The sequence below is a fragment of the Adiantum capillus-veneris genome, chromosome 18, assembly GCF_014529385.1.
Source record: "Adiantum capillus-veneris isolate H3 chromosome 18, ASM1452938v2, whole genome shotgun sequence".
Classification (NCBI taxonomy): Eukaryota; Viridiplantae; Streptophyta; class Polypodiopsida; order Polypodiales; family Pteridaceae; genus Adiantum; species Adiantum capillus-veneris.
In genome coordinates this window covers 88,329,491-88,348,335 of record NC_140948.1, presented here as the reverse complement: position 1 = coordinate 88,348,335, position 18,845 = coordinate 88,329,491, and the positions used below count along the sequence as shown (strand labels likewise).

Genomic DNA, 18,845 nt, shown 5'->3' with positions numbered 1-18,845 from the left:
CAGTCTTAAACTACTTGAATAAAAAAAATAACACTTCAATGCTGGGACACAAAGACAACGCATCTAACCAGTTGGAATATATTACATCTTCAATAATTTGACATCAAGTCATTACATGAGTTATAATGGCAATCAAAATGAAGCGAAAAAATTGGTTTCCACATGGAAAGTAGCATATAAATATACAAGGTTCTGGCACGGGTTTAGTTTAGTTACAAAAGGTACATAGAGGATCTGTCATCCTAAAAAAAATCAAGGGACAGCATCGTCGCTTGCACTCTATGGGCATGAGCTGTGACCCACATAAGTACGCATCATACGATGTCTTTTCAAACCCTTTTGCAATTGATGTGAATACATACTAGTCATCATTAGTAGGTTTTGGTTGCCGAATGTGTCCGCCAAGGCACGAAGATCTGTAGCATGCTGCCACCCTTCTAGCCAAGCCTTTAGATCTTTTGACAAGTATTGGCTGGAGGGTGCTCAATACCAGGCACTATGATGTAAGTACCACAAGGATTATAATGACATTTATAGGAACTGTTGTCAATTAAAAGGACATTGCTGGTATCATACCGCTGCAGCTTCGCCAAAAAATTCTGCAATACCTTGAAAAATGCTGGCCTTCCACCACCAAAACAGTAACTATCCACATCACATAATTGCTGTCCAGCCCATCCACTAATATAACTGTGAACCTGGGGAAAACATCTTCGAATTCTTGAGCCCACTCTGCTGAGCATTGCACTGCTCCATATGTAGACATTTGCCCATGTCACAGCCCATGCAATAAAATCCTGTGCATCTTTCGGAACAAACAGGTACCTGCCATCTGCCTCCTCATGCTTGACATATGATGTAGCTTCAATATCGGGGACAGACGAAGGGTCATGCTTATTAGGTGTACATGTAAGACAAAGTACACCATTAAGATCTAATATGAGGGCTGATCGGGTTGGATCATCATATGGCAAGGAGGAGATAGCTGGGGGAATGTACTTTTGGGGGATCTGTGATGATGATGATTTCCTCTACGGGCAGCTTGCGGGTCCCCTTTTCCTTTGGAAACTCTGTAAAAGACAACATTCAACATTGAAAAATAAACACGAGGCAATATTTGACATAAAAGCGACAAAATCATAGAGGCCGACAAAAACATAGACATTGTGCTTATGAAACATAAAAGCGACAAAAACATAGAGGCCGACAAAAAAGTTTCTTTTGCATTCAAAATCAAGAATCACAGATTCTTGTATTACAATTGAAGAGTCACAATTTCTTGCAAACTTGAGGCTTGGGGGGGTGGGAAACACTAGAAGGATTGCGGAGGGGAGTACTCTTTCTGGGAGTCTTCTTCACGGCAGGAGGTGATCTGGGTGCTTCCCTCTCTCCCATATCTCCATCTGCATGATGAGCATGGTGCTTTGAACGTGTGGACTCTGAAGGTCTATTCTTTTTGGAAGATCCACCTATGTCATAAAACAACACATCAGCCCCATGCAGACATTGCATAGAAGTTGACAAGTCCAATACCATTACCACTTACCATCACTGTTTTTCTTGCGCTTCTTTGACACCTTCACCATGTCACTCAGAAAGATGGGAGAATCTGGATTCTCATCACCAGCTACCATGCGTTGCACTGCATCCACTCCCTCTTGCGCTATTGCCTCCGCATCGTCAACCGTTGCATCTTCCTTTGGACTGCTTTTGCTTGGTTGTGGCTCAACTGCTGCTGTGCTTGCAGGGGGGTCTACCTTCACAGCTGGAGTGTCCTCACTGGAGTACACACTATGGGCTTCAGGAGTAGCTTGTAGCACAACCTTTGGCAAATCATCCTGTATCGGTGCCACACAAGGAATATGGCCAGAACCTGTAAGCACATCAGTGAAGTTCACGCTTGCGCAATCAGCAGATACTTGAAGGCAACCTGAACTGTTCTTGGATTTATATGAGATTGGAAGCAACGGTAACCTACTTGTATGCAGGAGCATTGATTTAAGTGAATCTGGAATACTACTCTTGCAAGAGGCGTCCGCACATACCGTCTCTGATCCAAGCCAAGCAGCAAAACACAGAGCATGGTATGCATGACCACATGCTAGCGTGTATACACAAACCACATGGGAAGCCATGAATGCAAGAACACATGCAACACATAGTCCTGGAACAGAGAGTGTAGCCTGCAAGTGGCGCAAGTGCTGGCCAGCTGTCGGAAGCAGTAACATTGTGTCACCAGCCTTCACCTGCTCCAACATGCTCTCACAAAAGTTGATATGTTGCACACACGTACTCGCTGATGCTTCCAAGTCAGTCACTTCTTTCTGCATGACAAATGAAGAACAAAAGGCCCACAGGTTAGATATGAGAACCACAATTACAACACAAAGTACCATGCAAGTAAACCTTTAACAGAAAAAACTACCATTAAAAAGTACTTTGGACACTCCAGAAAACCGCCAAGGCAATTAAAAATACGATGGCAAGTAGAAAAGTACCTTGGACACAACCACCATAACAAAAAACTGCCATTCCTTTAAAATCATCAAGGCAAAAGCTACTACCATAACAGGAAAGACTATCATGATAAACAAGCCACCATGACCAAAAACAAAGTACAATGACAAGTTTCTTGGACACTACACACTAATAAGCAATGACCGTACAACCACCTTAATAGAAAAAACTACCTTTACAAGTACCTTGGGCACAACCACAATAGCAACAAACTTCCTTAAAGAAACAATCAACCATAGCAAAAAAAACCATGAAAAAGTACCTTGGGCACTGCCACCATAACAGAGATGGCTTTCCAAAAAACCTCTAAGGTAATGACATATACCATGGATAGTAGAAAAGTACCTTGAGCACTACAACAATAGCAAAAGAAAAGTACCATAGCAGGAAATACTGCCATGAAAAAAACACCACCATGATTAAACGAAGTACCATGACAGGCATTTTGGCCATTACATGATACCTGGAAAAATAGCCATGACCCTTGCACCTGTCATGGTAGAAAAAAACTACCATGACAAGTACCACAATAATAGACAAACTTCCATGAAAAAAACAAATACTCGTAGCAAAAAAAACCACCATGGAAAAGTCCTTGGTCAATGTCACCGTAACAAAAAGAATGTAAAAAGAAACTACCATGCCAAGTACCTTGGGCACTATTACCATGATAGAATCCCACAATAGAAAAAACTACCATGTCAGGTATGTTGGGCACTTAGCACCATAACAAAAATAACTGGCATGACAAAAACAACCATCTAAATAGAAAAGAGTACCATGTCAAGTACCTAGGGCATTACCACATAAATAGAAATAACTGGCATGGCAAACAAAACCACCTAAATAGAAGAGAGTACCATGTCAAGTGCCTAGGGCATTACCACATAAACAAAAATCCTACCTTGACTTGGTCGACACATACCTGGAGACGATCCACCTCATCTCTTATGTTCGAGCTGCTTGCATCGGCCCCAAGAGCTGTGAGTGCACTAGTTAGAGCAGCCATCTTGCCTTCAATCACCAAAAAATCAGGGTCAGTATCGACAACTCCCTTCATGCTGGACCACAATATCTGGAGCTCTTGCGATTGCCCTTGAAGCACTGCCGCAGCTGAAGATGTCCCTTGTATCTTCCACATATTTTGGTTCCTGTCTTGTAGCTCTACTCTCACATTATCCAATGTTGTGTTCAAAACCTTTAATGCATCCCTTTTTGCATCTAGAATCTGCTCCACCTGTGCTTTTACTTGCTGGCTTATAAAGGAGGCACTAACTAGAGAAGTGCTGCCAGATAAGAGAGAATTTTTCCCACTTTTACGACTTGCCCTGACATTGTCAAGACGAAGGGGCTGAAGTGATGTCCCCTCATTATTCTCTAGCCAAATCTTTACTTTCTTGTCAATGCCACCCGTAAGCTTCTTGCAATGGTCCAAAACCTGTTCACCAAAAGTAGCCCATGCAACCTTTCGACCTGCAGGATCTTGTCGAGCAGTTGGGCATCGCTCGTACACAAACAACGTTGCAAACTTGTGTGTGATCTCTTTGTTGGCTGGCATGCTTTGGTAGAGTTTGTGAAACAGTAACCTGCATTCGTCTACAAACTCAGGTCGCATCATATGCAGAAAGATTTTAGAGCCCTTCTCCCTTTTCTTCATGAAGACCGACAACCAATCCTGATCTATGACATCAACCTCACTAAGGTGCTGGTAGAGCTTGCCCTCCAAGCTTAAGCCATACTCCTCATGCAACTCCTCTCGTGTGTAGCAAAATGGAGTTTGCTTAGGGTATTGAATCCTCCAGGAAGATCTTGCTGAAAACCACATTTGACATAGTAAACAAACATTGAAAAGAACATTTCTACAATTGAAGAGACAGAGCTGATATGTACCAATGCTTTTTTCGCCGATAGTTTCAGACTTTATGCCCAATGTTGTGGAGCTCCTAGGCTTGCTACTGGATGAAATCATGCTAGCTGAACCACCATCAGGTGCTCCCATGGTGCACTTTCGTGGTGGAGTCTTTATATTACTGTACAAACAAAAAAACACAATCCATGATTCACAATGTCCTCAAACAAACACATTGCTCAACTACAACGAGAGAGAGAGAGAGAGGAGAGAGAGAGAGAGAGAGAGAGAGAGAGAGAGAGAGAGAGAGAGAGAGAGAGAGAGAGAGAGGATTACAGTACCCGGTGAAGATTGAGGTCGCACAGAGAGGGTAGGCGTCTGCACTTCTTCCTCGCTCTGTTCACGCAGGGTGCATGAAGATGCAGTAGCATGTGGGTAGCTTCCTGCTGTGTAGAATGGCATGCAAGATAAGTCACAGTCACCTTCTACCCGTAAACAATGTTCAAAAAATGATGGCATTCTTGAAGTGGCGGCATTTTCCATTTCTTGCAATTTTCCACGTCCCTGAAAAACTATTTGAAGGGAACAAATAAAACTTGAGAAGTACTTCAAAAACCACCTAGAAAAGCCCTTAAAACTGACCACCATTTCATGCTTTCACCTTGCTAGAAAGCAATAGAATTTCCAATTTCAAACTATCCTAGCCGAGTAATTTCCATTTTCCCATCAATTGCAAGGCTTCCTTTATCTCTTGTTCTGTAAAAGGTTCCTCTAAGGCCATGGGATCACAAGAGAGATGATAGGTTGCACAAATTGCAAAAGTTTACCCAAAACATATGAAGAGACATTCAAACTAGTGGCAAAAAGAGAAGAAATTTAGAGTCGAGCACAATGAGTCAATTCTTGCATAGAATTATACCAATCAATATTGGCCATCCAACTTTTTGACCCTGCAATTATTTTACTTTTTCCTAGACTCTTGCAAAATCTTGAAAAACTATTTAAAGGAGCATACTTTATCCAGTAAAGCCATTTGATAAGAGCAAGCCATCCATTTTGCCCGTTAAACGGCTTCTTGAATCTCATGCATATACGACCTCTCATAGTCAGAAAAAAAGCTGAAACAAATTAGAACCATGCAATATCAATGTCCTCATAAACTCTATGATAAAGAGGTACTGATGCATAAAGTACCATTTCTTTTAAAAATCATGTTTCAAATAACTATTCTTCAATATGATCAATCGAGACCTAGATGCCTATATAAAGGGGCATTATCCGAAGGTAGGATTGTCCAATCTATCCACAATTTGGAGACATAATCATCAAATTGACTAGCATGAAGGAAATAACATATGTCCAATCTGGTTCAAATCTACTTGAATGCATTATGAGTGAAACTTAACTTAGGATCATGTGAGCAAACACGATGTTCGTAAATCCAACACCCAAATCATTCCAATCTAATCGTTCAATCCCATAGTTATGAGCATTATAGGCTGCAACTCATGCCGGACTAGCATAACAATCCGATTTTTTTTTTTGAGCACCAACATAAAAGATAATACAGGCCACAATATATCCATCCTAACCCATCAAGGCATGTTGATTATGTTCTTGCAAACACACTCTATGTAAATGCATGTTATTTACATATTGCAAAAAAGTCCTCCATTTATTCTAATCACAAAGGCATCTAATATTTTAATATATACATCTTATTGGAGCTTAAACATAATGTATGTACATAATGTATACATCAACTATGCACAAAGGAAGAAAATCATGACATGTCAAGTCTCCACCATGTGATCAAGCCCCGAACTCTGACTCTCATGCATTGGAATATCCTATCATTCAAAGCCCAAATCCATGCCTGAAGGACGACCTCTAACAATGTTTGACCATAACTTTGCAACCGAGGTGGATGTAATAGACTTGGACACCCCAAGTCAAAGATCAAGAGAAACACATGACACAAAAACTTCAAATAATTGAACTGACCTTGAAGAGAGAGAGAGAGAGAGAGAGAGAGAGAGAGAGAGAGAGAGAGAGAGAGAGAGAGAGAGAGAGGGAGAGAGAGAGAGTTGACACGAAACGGAGGAGTCTTGTCTCCAAAGACTAGAGTCCCTTCTGGTATTTTTTTGTTATTGCTTCAAAAAGGTACAACTCCCCGAGGGTCCAGCTCTCCAAGACTTTGCATCCACATACTCTCTAAAGAGTGCCCCAAGGGGCTCTTATAAAGGGCACAGAAGATGCCCAAAAGCACTACATCCAAAAGCATCTACTCCCAAAAGCACATGATCCAAAAGCATCTACTCTCAAAAGATTGGCCAAACTGGCACCCAAAATTGATACCGAGCACTGTTGCCACGTCAACTCATCTTTGGGTTTTTTGACCAGCTTGCCACATCATCACTTTTGCACAAATTTTGTTGAGAGGCTGATTTTATGAAAACTTGGGAATTCCCTGACTCTTTAGGGTTTTAGGCCCCTTGTCAACTGCTCCATAAGTTCTTTTGGGTCAAAGTTTTTAAACTTTAATCCCTTATCCCTCAACCAGTTCTTTAAGTTAGGCGTGCCACGTCATAAAATTTTGACATGCTTTGATACCACTGTAATGGACTTGGACACCCCAAGGCAAACATCAAGAGCAACACACAAACAAAATCTGCAAATGATTGAATTGAACTTGAATAAACAGAGAGAAAAGAGGAGAGTTGACAAGTTCCATCCCTAGATGAATTGGCACAAAGATTGGTGCCCCTTCTGATATATCTTTATTATTGCTTCACAAAGGTACAACTCTCCGAGGGTTAAACTCTCCAAACCTCTGCATCCAAATGCTCTCCAAAGAGTGGCCCAAGGGCTCTTATAAACAGTAGATGCCCAAAAGCAGAGCCCCAAAATCATTACATCCAAAAGCAAATGATCCAAAAGCATCTGCTCCCAAAAGCTTAGCAAACTTGGCACCCAAAACTGATACCGAGCTCGTGCTACTGCCACGTTAACACAACTCCGCATTTTTTGGCAAGCCTACCACATCATCACTTTTGCGCAAATTTTTTTGAGAGACTGATTTTATGCAAATCTTGGGAGGTCTTTAATTTTTTAGGATTTTAGGCCCCTCAACCAATGCTCCATAAGTTATTCTAGGTTGAATTTTTAAACTCTAAATCGTATTCCTTCCAGCCAGTTCTTTAAGTTGGGCATGCCATGTCACAAACTTCTGACATACCCTCCTTTTGAAAGCATTGTAATCGCCCTCAATCATGCCAGCAATGTCTTGGTTGAAGGCAAAAGAATCCAAAAGGAAAGAGACTGGATCTTCTACCAATGCAGCTATTCTAGAATCTTTTATAAATGGAGATTGTGATGATGATGCAGATGTAGAATGGGCATTCAGTGTATAGTGTACTTATGATCCCTCTGCCCATTATGTATGTATGTTAGCTGTTGGAGAGTCCTATGTTTGGTACTTTGATGGCGGTGCTACAAAGCACAATGCTCTTATCCGCTCAAGGGAGTTGAAAGATTTTGCAAATTTCTAGAAATTGAAATTCTTTACACTTGTTGATGCACTTTATGTACCAAGGATCAAAACAAACCTTATGTCTGTCTCTACACTTGTAAGACTAGGCCTTGGTGTCAAATTTGTGGATGGCATATGTACAATTCATGATCACAGTTTTGGTGATAAAATTGTTGCATCTAGTATTTTGTGTTGTGGGCTGTACAAACTCACTCTATATGACAAGTGTGAACAAAAATATTACAACAGCAGTTGTGGATTCGAAGCACCTCTTGAAGCACCTTCTAAGCATGTTTTTGAAGGTTGTATTTTGGGTAAGATAAGCATTCAAAGTTTCCAAAGGATGGTTGAGTAAGGGCTACATGCATGTTACAACTTGTGTATAGTGATGCTTGTGGACCTATGCAAACTCCATCCTTGGGTAATTACTGTACTTCGTTACTTTCATTGATGATCACTCTAGGCATGCATGGGTGTATTCGCTTAAAGATAATTCCAAAGTGTTCACGTTGTCAGGCATTTTTTGGATGAGCATAAAGCCAATAGATCATGCCAAAAAGCTTGCTAACTAGCCTCATGTATATATGTGTACATAGTGCTTCGAGTCTTGGGAGTGACCATGTAAAAATTCATGTACAAAGGATTGGTTTTGTCGGGCTTGTGTACTAGTGTTTTGGGTTGTTTGAGTTGATTTTCAATAAGTATTTTAGTCGTGCTTTATAGCTCGTAAATCGGATTCGTACATCATGAGATATGTGCTTCCGAAGTGGGCGGTCTCGACTTAGAAAGTGGTTGCAGATGCATGCAACAAAGAAAAATGGGAAAACTTGATGATCTAAAATTAGAAATGCTGAGATTTTAAATTTCTAGAGATAGCCAAAGAAACGGGCTCCAAGCCGTGCTTTACGACGTCGCATTTGGTGCTCGGAGCGGTGCACTATGATCTTGGGAAATTGGTCCTGAGAAGGGGTCAAGTTGGAAATGTCCTGTGGGGAGAGAAGGAATTTGGAGAAGTGTGGGAGAAATGTGCCATGTGGCAATGAGATAATCCCACATAGGGAAGCTTGGGCTCAAAGCAAGGGGTAAAAGAGGGGGAATAGGTGCCCATTTGGGGTGTATCATAGGAGAGAGGAGCTTGGCTATGGGGGATCGTGGACTCTTGGGGAAGAAGGGGTGCCATTTTGAGTTCCCACTCAGTTGCCCAAGCACTTGGTTATCATTTTGGTCCCCTGGACACTATCCCCACCCCTTCCCTTGACCCAAAAGTCATCGGCTAGCTCATTTCGTACCCAAATGAGGCAAAAAATGGACCAATTAAATGGAGCCTTGCAAGAGAACCTTGTCGACTGAGGAGAGAGAAGAAATCTCTTGAAATAAAAGATCAAAAGGGACCCATTTTATAACTGCAATTCTTTGGAACACGTGCAAACTCTCTAGAGAGCTCATTTTTTAGCAAGAGAGAGTACACCCCCAACTTTGAGTGGCCATAACTCTCTCATCTTTGGTCAGTTTTTAGCCTATGGATGCTCTACAGACATCTATTCATAAAGACAAGCTATGTCTTTATGTCCTTGGTTTCTCCTAATTCCAAGCGTGCTTCATGCTAGAAGGGTTCTTCATAAAACTTTAGAGGTGCTTATCACGGGTGATTTCAACGGTGCAATAGTTCTTCCTTTCGATGATGTGACTCGTGCAAGGCTATAGAGGCACTCGTTTTCCTTGTCGTTTTCATGCTAACATCATTTTGGTGCTCCCACCCAAGGAGCAAGTGCTCATGTGCTCCAATTCCTATAAAATATGTCTATTCTGCAGGCAAAGAATCTAAAGGGGATGTGGGTCCTTATGGACAACCGCCTATGTATGTGCAAATTGTGGACAACACTTGAGGCGGTCGTGTAATTGGATTGAAGCCTTTGGAGGGTCGTGAGGTTTTGTGAAGCCGAGTAGTGGGGGCTGGGTTACCCAATGTGAGGTGGATTAGGTACTAGAGCAATCCATCGACATCCTTTAAACTTACGACGTCACATATAAGTGTTTCTGTGGCAATCGAACATGGAAAACGAGTTTCAACAGTTTCATGGATTGCCTAATGAGAATGCACGGACTTTTATTGAGAAATTGGAGGTCAACTGCTTACTGCAAAATATAGTAGATCAAGCTATATTATTGTGGTTGCTACAATACAGTTTATAGGATGAGGCAAAAGTTTGGTTACAAAATTATGAAGAAGGTGATACAGGTACAAACTCCACGGGTGGTTTTGGACTACTATGTGTGAAGCAAGATTTTTTGGCACAGTATAGATCCATTGAAGTACCTGATGAAGTTTGGCATGACACGCAGAAGGCTAATCAAAGTGTTGATGATTTTTTCATGCAGTTTACCCGTTTATGGGATAAATGGGCCCGAGCTTTGGAAAATGAAATCCCTCCAGTGATGTTAAAGAAGGACCGTATTTGTGGCAAACTTAAAGGAAAGTTTGAAGTTCAAAGTTGAACTAAAAAGGCATGCTACCTTTTTGGAAGCAACCACTATCGCTAGGGAGAAAGAAAAAAAATTCAAAGACTCAATCAGTATGGAAAAGCGGTCCATGTGCAAGGTAACGGTGGCCAAAATGAGGAAAATCAGGCAGAGGCTAAAGCCCAACCTGCTCAAAGGGTTGTGCGAACAATTACAACGAAATATGCAAGACATGACGACCATGATGCTGCAGCTCAGTGTTCTTGGAGGTGGTCGTGGTCGTGGTTGTGGTAGAGGAATGGCCCAGCCATATGAAGCTCAACCTAATGCTAATGTGGGTCGTGGACAAGGTGTCTTTGAGCCACAAAGGAGGTTTATCCCTACCTATTATAATTATGGTGAACTTGGTCACATAAGCACTTGTTGTCCAAGGCCAACAAGGATGGGAGGTGATATGTTTCCACTTCCTCAGCAGATTCTTAACAAGACTAATGATTATGCAGTGGATATACGGGGAGATCAAGGTATTGAACAGGAAAATTAGTCCTCAACCTCTGGTGGTCATGTGGGTATTGTGTGGGTTGAAAAGAAAGAAGCAGATATGATGCCCGTAGGAAAAAGAGAGAGGAAAGGCTATGCTGCTCCAAGTCCCAATAAGAAGAAAGGGAAGAGAAAGAGAAGGAGGGTGAAGATACGAAAGTTAAGAGGAAGAGAAAGAGAGCAAAGATGCAAAATTTAAGAGGAAGGGAAGACCTCGTAGACAGTTTGAAGTAGCAGATTTACCTTTGGGAGAAGGCCAAACAACTTACAGTTTAAAGGAAGACCTGATTGGGAGGAATGTAGATTGTACTTTCGGACACTTGATGAATATGGTGCCCACACTTAAGAGGCAATGGAAGTCATTAGTGAATTCAGAGAAAGAGTCGAAGCATGGACAAGTCAGAGTGTTGGCAGTGGGACAGCTACCCAACATTTGTCCTGCGGTGAACGCTTGGCACAAAGGTGTGGGTATGGGAGAGGCCTACATTGATGGAGGTGCTCAAGTTTGTGTGATCACACAGTCACATGTCGAGAGACTGGGTCTCATCACATGTAGAAGCTCTGGGTTCATGATTAGACTAGCAAACCATGCCAAAGTGAAGTGTTTGGGGTTGATTAAGAATTTTGAAGTTGAAGTCTTTAACGTGAAGGTTATAGTAAATTTCATGTTATGCCAGCTGGCCTTGGAGTTTTTCCTCTCATTTTGGGATGACCTTGGTTGAGAGATGTTGGTGCTATGCAAGATTAGGGCAAGAGAACAATCTGTGTGTATGGCAAGAAGGTGAAAAGAGGGTGTTTGATATGACTACCAAGCAACCTTTGACACTAGAAGATGTGAGCGAAAATGATGAATCCGAAGTCACCAGTGAAGACAGTTCTGAAGATTCACGAAGTGGCACTACTTCTAGTTCCAGTGATGAGGTGAAGTGTCATTCTTGCTGCTGGACGAGGAGAAGAGAGAAATTGGTGAAGTATTGCAAGTGTAAGGGGATATAAATGCTTCGAGCCATTTAGAGCAACTTGAGTAGTTGATGCAGCCTAAACAGGAATTGCCAGTGAAGAAGGGGTCGATTCAAAACATGCTATTGACACAAGGAGAAAGAAGGGAGTACTTAACAATGTTGGACAGGTTTCCAAATCTTTTCATCACTTCATATCAAGAAATAAGGGGTTTTGTTGGAGATCTTGTGAAGATTGAACTATTTGAAGGGGCAAAGCCAATAAGATAGAAATTAAGAAGGATGGGTAAGGAGCAAATGAATGCTTTAAAGGAAGAAATGGATAAACTTTTGGATGCAAGGTTCATTGTGCCAGTTGATAATGCTAAATGGGTGAGCCCAGTAGTGGTCACTCCAAAGAAAAATGGGCATTGGAGAGTTTGCGCTGATTATAAGACATTAAATACAGTGACCAAGAAAAATCCTTATCCCTTACCTTTCATTGATCAACTTTTGGATGTTGTGGGGCTGGCTTTGAAAGATACAATGTCTGTGATGGTTATTCAACGCATTTTCAACTTATCCTTGCTCCTGAAGACCAGAAAAAGACTACTTTTATCACTCCATGGGGTTGTTTCTGCTTTTGTTGCCTTCCTTTTGAGTTAACAGATGGGCCTGGAGCTTTTGAAAGAAAAGTGGATTGGGTCCTTACCCTATTCCTTGGGAAGTTTGTCAAAGGGTTCGTAGATGATTTTTGTGTATACAGCTGAAGGAAAGAGCATGTTCAAAAGCTTGAAATGACTTTTGTAAGGTATGATGAATGCGGGGGTCAGTTGAACCCTAAGAAGTGTCGTTTGGCACAGCCAAGGGTGAATCTTCTTGGACATGTGATTTCAAAAAATGGGATTGAAGCAGATCCAGAGAAAGTAGAAGCCTTGTTATTGCTCTCATCTCCAAAGGATACAAGACAGTTGGCCACTTTCATACGGAAGGTTAAGTATCTGTCTCGATGCATACCTTTGGCATCACAAATATTGTATCCATTGTAGCAAGGAGGTGAAGAATGATCCATTAGAGTGGACACATGATTGTGAAGATGTTTTTGACAGAGTCAAGGAAGTTCAAAGTACACTACCCATTATGCAAGCTCCTGACTGGGAAAAGGAATTTTATGTTAACCCATATGTGGGAGATGATGCCATTGGGGCCATGTTGTTGCAAAGGGGGAAGGAATCTCAGTTCATTATGCTAGCAGAGTGAAGACTCCTCATGAAAGAGATTACTCAAAAATTGAATTGGTGATGACTAGTATGGTTTGAAGGAGTACGAGCGGAAGTGCGACGTGAGAGAGAGTGCGAGAAGAAGAGCATGACGATATGGTGAACTCGCTCTACTGTAATGTGTAGAGCATAGTGAGTTCTTATTAGGTTTTTACAAAAGAATATGTGTACATACCTGGCGGCCCGCCCACTTCCCTGGGCGACCACATTGGGCTTTATACCCCAACAACCTCCCACTTAAAGTCCAATGTGGTACTTTAAGTGTGAGAGAAGCTACTATACAAGCTAATATACAAGAGATTTAGAGAAGTGATGTACTACCCTACACCTAACTGCTTGCGAAAATGCGCAAAGCTCTCTGAGGGAAGTCCTTTTGTAAGTAGATCAACAGGATTTTCTGTGGTGTGAACTTTGACAAGCTGAAGTTGCTTATCCTCGAGCATTTCCCTCATGAAATGATACTTCACATCCACATGCTTTGTCTTTGAGTGATAAACTGGATTGAGCCAATTGTATAGCACTTTGACTATCACAATATAACACAGACATCTCTTCTTTGATTCCCAAATTTGTTACTAGTCGATTAAGCCAAATTGATTCTTTGCATGCCTCTGATGCTGCAACATATTCAGCCTCTGTAGTAGACTGAGTAACACAATCTTGTAATCTAGAACGCCATAATACTGCTCCACCAGCCAATTTAAAGACATACCCTGACGTAGACCTTCGGTTGTCTAAGTCACCTGCATAATCCGAGTCTGTAAAACCCTTTACACTTAGCTCCTGACTCCCATAGCATATACGCATACTCTTTGTAGCTTTCAGGTATCTCAATATTCCTTTCACTGCCTCCCAATGTTTCTTGCCTGGGTTTGACATGTATCGACTTACTACTCCCACTGCAAATGCAATGTCTGGGCGAGTAGCAATCATTGCATACATCAAACTACCCACTGCAGACGCATATGGAATCTTATCCATTTCAGCCTGTTCTTCCTCAGACACAGGACAATCTTGTTTACTAAGTTTCACATATGGTGGCAATGGAACACTCAATGCCTTTCCCTTCTCCATATTGAAACGTTGCAAAACCTTGTCAATATACTCTGTTTGAGATAACCAAATCAACTTCTTTGATCTATCTCTCTCAATGCGCATACAAGGTATATGACTTGCCTCACCCATGTCTTTCATGTCAAACGATTTTGCCATCTTTGACTTCAAAGCTGAAATTTCTTCCAAGTGCTTGCCAGCAATCAACATGTCATCCACATACAAAATAAGGATCAGCCAACTACCATCCTTAGCCTTCTTTGTATATAGACAGTGATCGAACTCACTACGTTTGTAGCCTTGAGAAAGCATAAACTTGTGGAATTTATGGTACCATGCCCACAATGATTGTTTTAAGCCATAAAGACTCTTTAACAACTAGCATACCCAATCTTCCTTGCCTTTCTCAACAAACCCTTCTGGCTGCTGCATGTAAATTTCCACATCTAAATCACCATGCAAGAACGCTGTCTTGACATCCATTTGGTGCAACACCAAATCTAATATGGCAACCAATGCAAGAAAGCATCTCAATGTAGTTATCTTGACCACTGGAGAGAAGACTTCATCAAAGTCAATGCCTTGTTCTTGCTTAAAGCCCTTGGCAACAAGCCTTGCTTTGTACTTTGGCTGACTATCATGAGCAGTGATCCTATACCTGTAAACCCATTTACAAGGTAGAGCCTTTTTGCCCTGTGGTAATTTAACTAGCTTCCATGTCTTGTTTTTATGCAGAGCTGTCATCTCTGACTGCATGGCCAATTGCCAATTCCCGGAGTCCTTCATTTGCACTGCTTCCTTGTAACATGAAGGCTCATTGCAATCAGTCAACATGACATAGTTCATAGATGGAACAAACCTATCAGGAGGTCGCGTGACACGTCCAGATCTACGCACAATAGGTGGCTCAGGCTCAGCCACAACCTGCGGTTCCACTCTATCCTGTCCTTGCTCCTCTTGAGCCCTGACATTTTGTCTTGCACGTGAAGGTCCATCTTCTTGGAAGACAACTCTTCTAATCTCCTCAACCCTCTCTGGTTTAGAATGATATTTGGATTCATTAAAGTGAACATCATTGCTGCGGACAACCTTTCTGGATTCGGGATCCCAAAGTCTGTACCCCATCTCACCAGAATTACCATAGCCTAGAAAGATGCACTTTCTACTCTTTGGCTCAAGTTTGTTCCTAGATTCCTTTGGAACGTGAGTGTATGCCTCACAGCCAAAGACTCTGAGATGCTTGTATGAGGGAATTTTGCTTGACCATACCATCTCTGGCATGGAAACCTTCTGCAAAACCTTGCTAGGAGATCTATTTACAAGATGAACAGCTGTTGATACAGCTTTAGCCCAAAACCCATTTGGCAGCTGTGCATTAGACAACATACTTCTGACCTTCTCTTGTATGGTCCTATTCATCCTCTCAGCACCACCATTTTGAGGAGGATTGTAAGGAGCAGTAAGCTCACGTTTTATACCTTTTGACTCACAAAAGTCTTGAAAGGCCTTTGAAACATACTCTCCACCATTGTCAGTGCGTAAGCATTTAAGCTTCTTGCCACTCTGATTTTCTACAAGTGTCACAAACGTTTTGAAAACACTAAACGCTTCATCCTTGTGCTTGAGAAAGTAAACCCATACTTTCCTCGAGTAATCATCTATAAATGTCATAAAGTAAGAAGCTCCCCCTAGAGATAGGTTAGGCATAGGTCCACACAAATCACTATGAACAAGTGCCGACTGTGTATCTCTTCTACTGCTTCTATGCTTATGTGGCTGCTGTGTTTGCTTACCATACAGACAATGCTCACAGAATTCAAAATCATTAAATGAAAAGCCAGGCAAATAACCAAAACGAGACAAGATTTCCATTTCCTTCTTGGACATATGTCCTAACCGGCTATGCCACAAAGAAACGTTCGGTTGCTCGGTTACATTGATTACATTTTTAGAGACATTTGATACATAAATCATGTAAAGTCCTCCAGACTTTACTCCATGTGCTACTGTCATAGAACCCTTGGATATCTTCCACATGTTCTGTCCAAAAGTGGTGACGTAGCCAACATCATCAAGTAAACCTGTGCTGATCAAGCTCTTTGTAATTGCGGGAACATGTCTCACATTCTTCAGCGTGAAAGAAGAGCCATTCTGAAACATCAATTGAACATCTCCAACACCTAAGATCTCACATGTCTGCCCATTGCCTAGCCGAACATGATCTTTAGTGGTCACATAAGAGGTAAACCACTCCTTGTTTGGAGACACATGAAGTGATGCCCCTGAGTCTATAATCCAGTCACTCAGTGCATTTCCATGAGATGCTGTAAGAAGAGCTAAGTCCATTGTATTCTTCAAGAAGTAGATGTCTCCTGACACTAAACTGTCATCCTCTTCAACAGTGTTTGTCAGATTTATTTCTTGAATCTTCACTGAGGACTTGTTCTTCTCACCATGGTCTTCAGCTTTCTCTTTGCCTTTTTCTGCTTTCCATTCTCTGCAGTCTCTTTTCATGTGACCCTTCTTGCCACAATGGTAGCATTCTATGTCACTCTTGCCTTTAGCACTGCGGGACTTGCCACAAGACTGATTCCTCTTTCCACCTTTGTACTTTTCTTTGGTCCTTCCCCTGACAACTAAGGCTGTTCCTTTGCCTTTGTCCATTGTCTTTCTATTGGTTTCTTCAGTAAGCAGACTTCCTTTTACACCTGCTATGTTCAAACCATCTGGAGGTGCAGAATTACTCAAAGCTGTGCGAAAAGTGTCCCAATTTTCCGGCAATGTGATCAACAGGAACATAGCTCTAACAGGTTCATCAAACTTGACACCTTGAGCTGACAACTGACTATAGATTGTGTTGAATTCATTCAGATGATTGGACATAGGTGTCCCTTCTTTCATCTTCAAGTCAACAAGCTTCTTAAGCCAGTATACCTGTGAAGCTGCACTCTGCTTCTCATAAAGATCACTCAGCTTTAACCATGCTTGATAAGCCGACATCTCGTCTGCTACATTGAAGTAAACGCTTTCTGCCAAAGTCAGCATAATGCTAGAAAGTGCCAATGCATCCATTTCGCTCCATTCATCTTCGTCCATATCTTCTGGTTTTATCCCCTTGAGCTTTATAGGTTTTATCTGCTTCTTTTGTACCAACACGTGCCAAATCTTCTTCTTCCACAATGGGAAATTGGTTCCATCCAGCTTCTTGATATTGTAAAGAGCAGTGTCCTGTGATCTAGCCATAGCTACGCTTCACAGTAGTTTACTTTTCTGGGAAAAATTCGGCAGAGTTTCCCCTGTAAACTGACCTCTGAACCAATATCAACCTGTCAAATGAACCAAGAAAGCTTCAGATTCTGCAGAAATTTTGGCAGAGTCTCCTTTGTAAAATAGCTCTGGTGTACTAAAAACAGACCAAAAAACAGCTCAAAAAACACTGTCTCTCTGACACTGTAAGCTGCGGGTAAACCTGTCCTGCACCTGTACTGTCTCTCACTGTCCTGTCACTGTCCTATAAGCATAGACTGCGACAATGCCTCAACGGTAGTAAAGCAAAGATGCAATCCCAACTGTCTAACTCACAGTCAATACATCCTAGCTGCCTATCTAAGGGTGCTCGAGGGATCGCTCCAAGACCTGTATCACCGAAAGGATCTCAACATTCGAGAATCCCCCAGCTCAATAAAACCTCACTCGACCCTCAACAAAGGCTGCAGTAAATCTGACAGTACATAGACTTCCCACAAAGTCATACATCCACAAATTTCCCACTGTATGCTGTAACCGTTGCGGCGGTTGTTTGCTGCGTGACTCACAGCCAACAAACCCTCAACAAACATACATCATCTCTGAAAATACATCCCATGTGGAAGTACTTGCAATGTCAGGATGAAATCTGGAATATCAAGCAGCAAACACAAGCTACCTGATGAACTAGTGGATGTCGCCTACAGTCTGTGTGTAGATGCGCCCGTGTCGTATGTGACACGCCTCCAAGATTTGTGAGCCGTCCTTCGATGTGTAGACAACCACAAATCAACACTCTGGGAGTGTCGATATCCTCAACACCTGCAGTCGCAGGCCGAAAACCCCAAATTTGTAGAGTCGGATCTGCACCCGTCGAGACCACGTAGTCGAAAATGGCCTGCGCAGACCTTTGTCGAAGCCAAACGGTGGCCGAGATGACCTCAGAATGAAATTCTGACAACACCAAGCCCTTCGGCCTATCCCACGAGATTTGGGGCCGTGTCTTCGCTTGTCGAATTTCACTCCAATCTGAGTTGGTGACTCTAGCCTCCTGCAGTGCTGCCCCGAGCCTCGATCTGAGCTCTGATACCAGTTTAAGGAGTACGAGCGGAAGTGCGACGCGAGAGAGAGTGCGAGAAGAAGAGCACGACGATATGGTGAACTCGCTCTAATGTAATGTGTAGAGCATAGTGAGTTCTTATTAGGTTTTTACAAAAGAATATGTGTACATACCTGGCGGCCCGCCCACTTACCTGGGCGACCACATTGGGCTTTATACCCCAACATGGTTTATGCTTGTAGACGATTCAGACATTACTTGTTGCAAAAGTCATTCACTTTTCTCACTAGTTTATTCATTGCTTCCTCAACTGTTTATAATAACTATAATATATAAAAAATAGTGATGAATGGGTTATTGAACTTCAAGA

The 18,845-nt window shown here is 42.0% G+C and overlaps 1 pseudogene; it reads right to left on the bottom strand.

Moving 5' to 3' along the window:
* Positions 1 to 1,355: 1,355 nt before the first annotated feature.
* On the bottom strand, positions 1,356 to 3,526 carry LOC147435997 (uncharacterized; annotated as a pseudogene).
* Between the last annotated feature and the right edge of the window lie 15,319 nt (positions 3,527 to 18,845).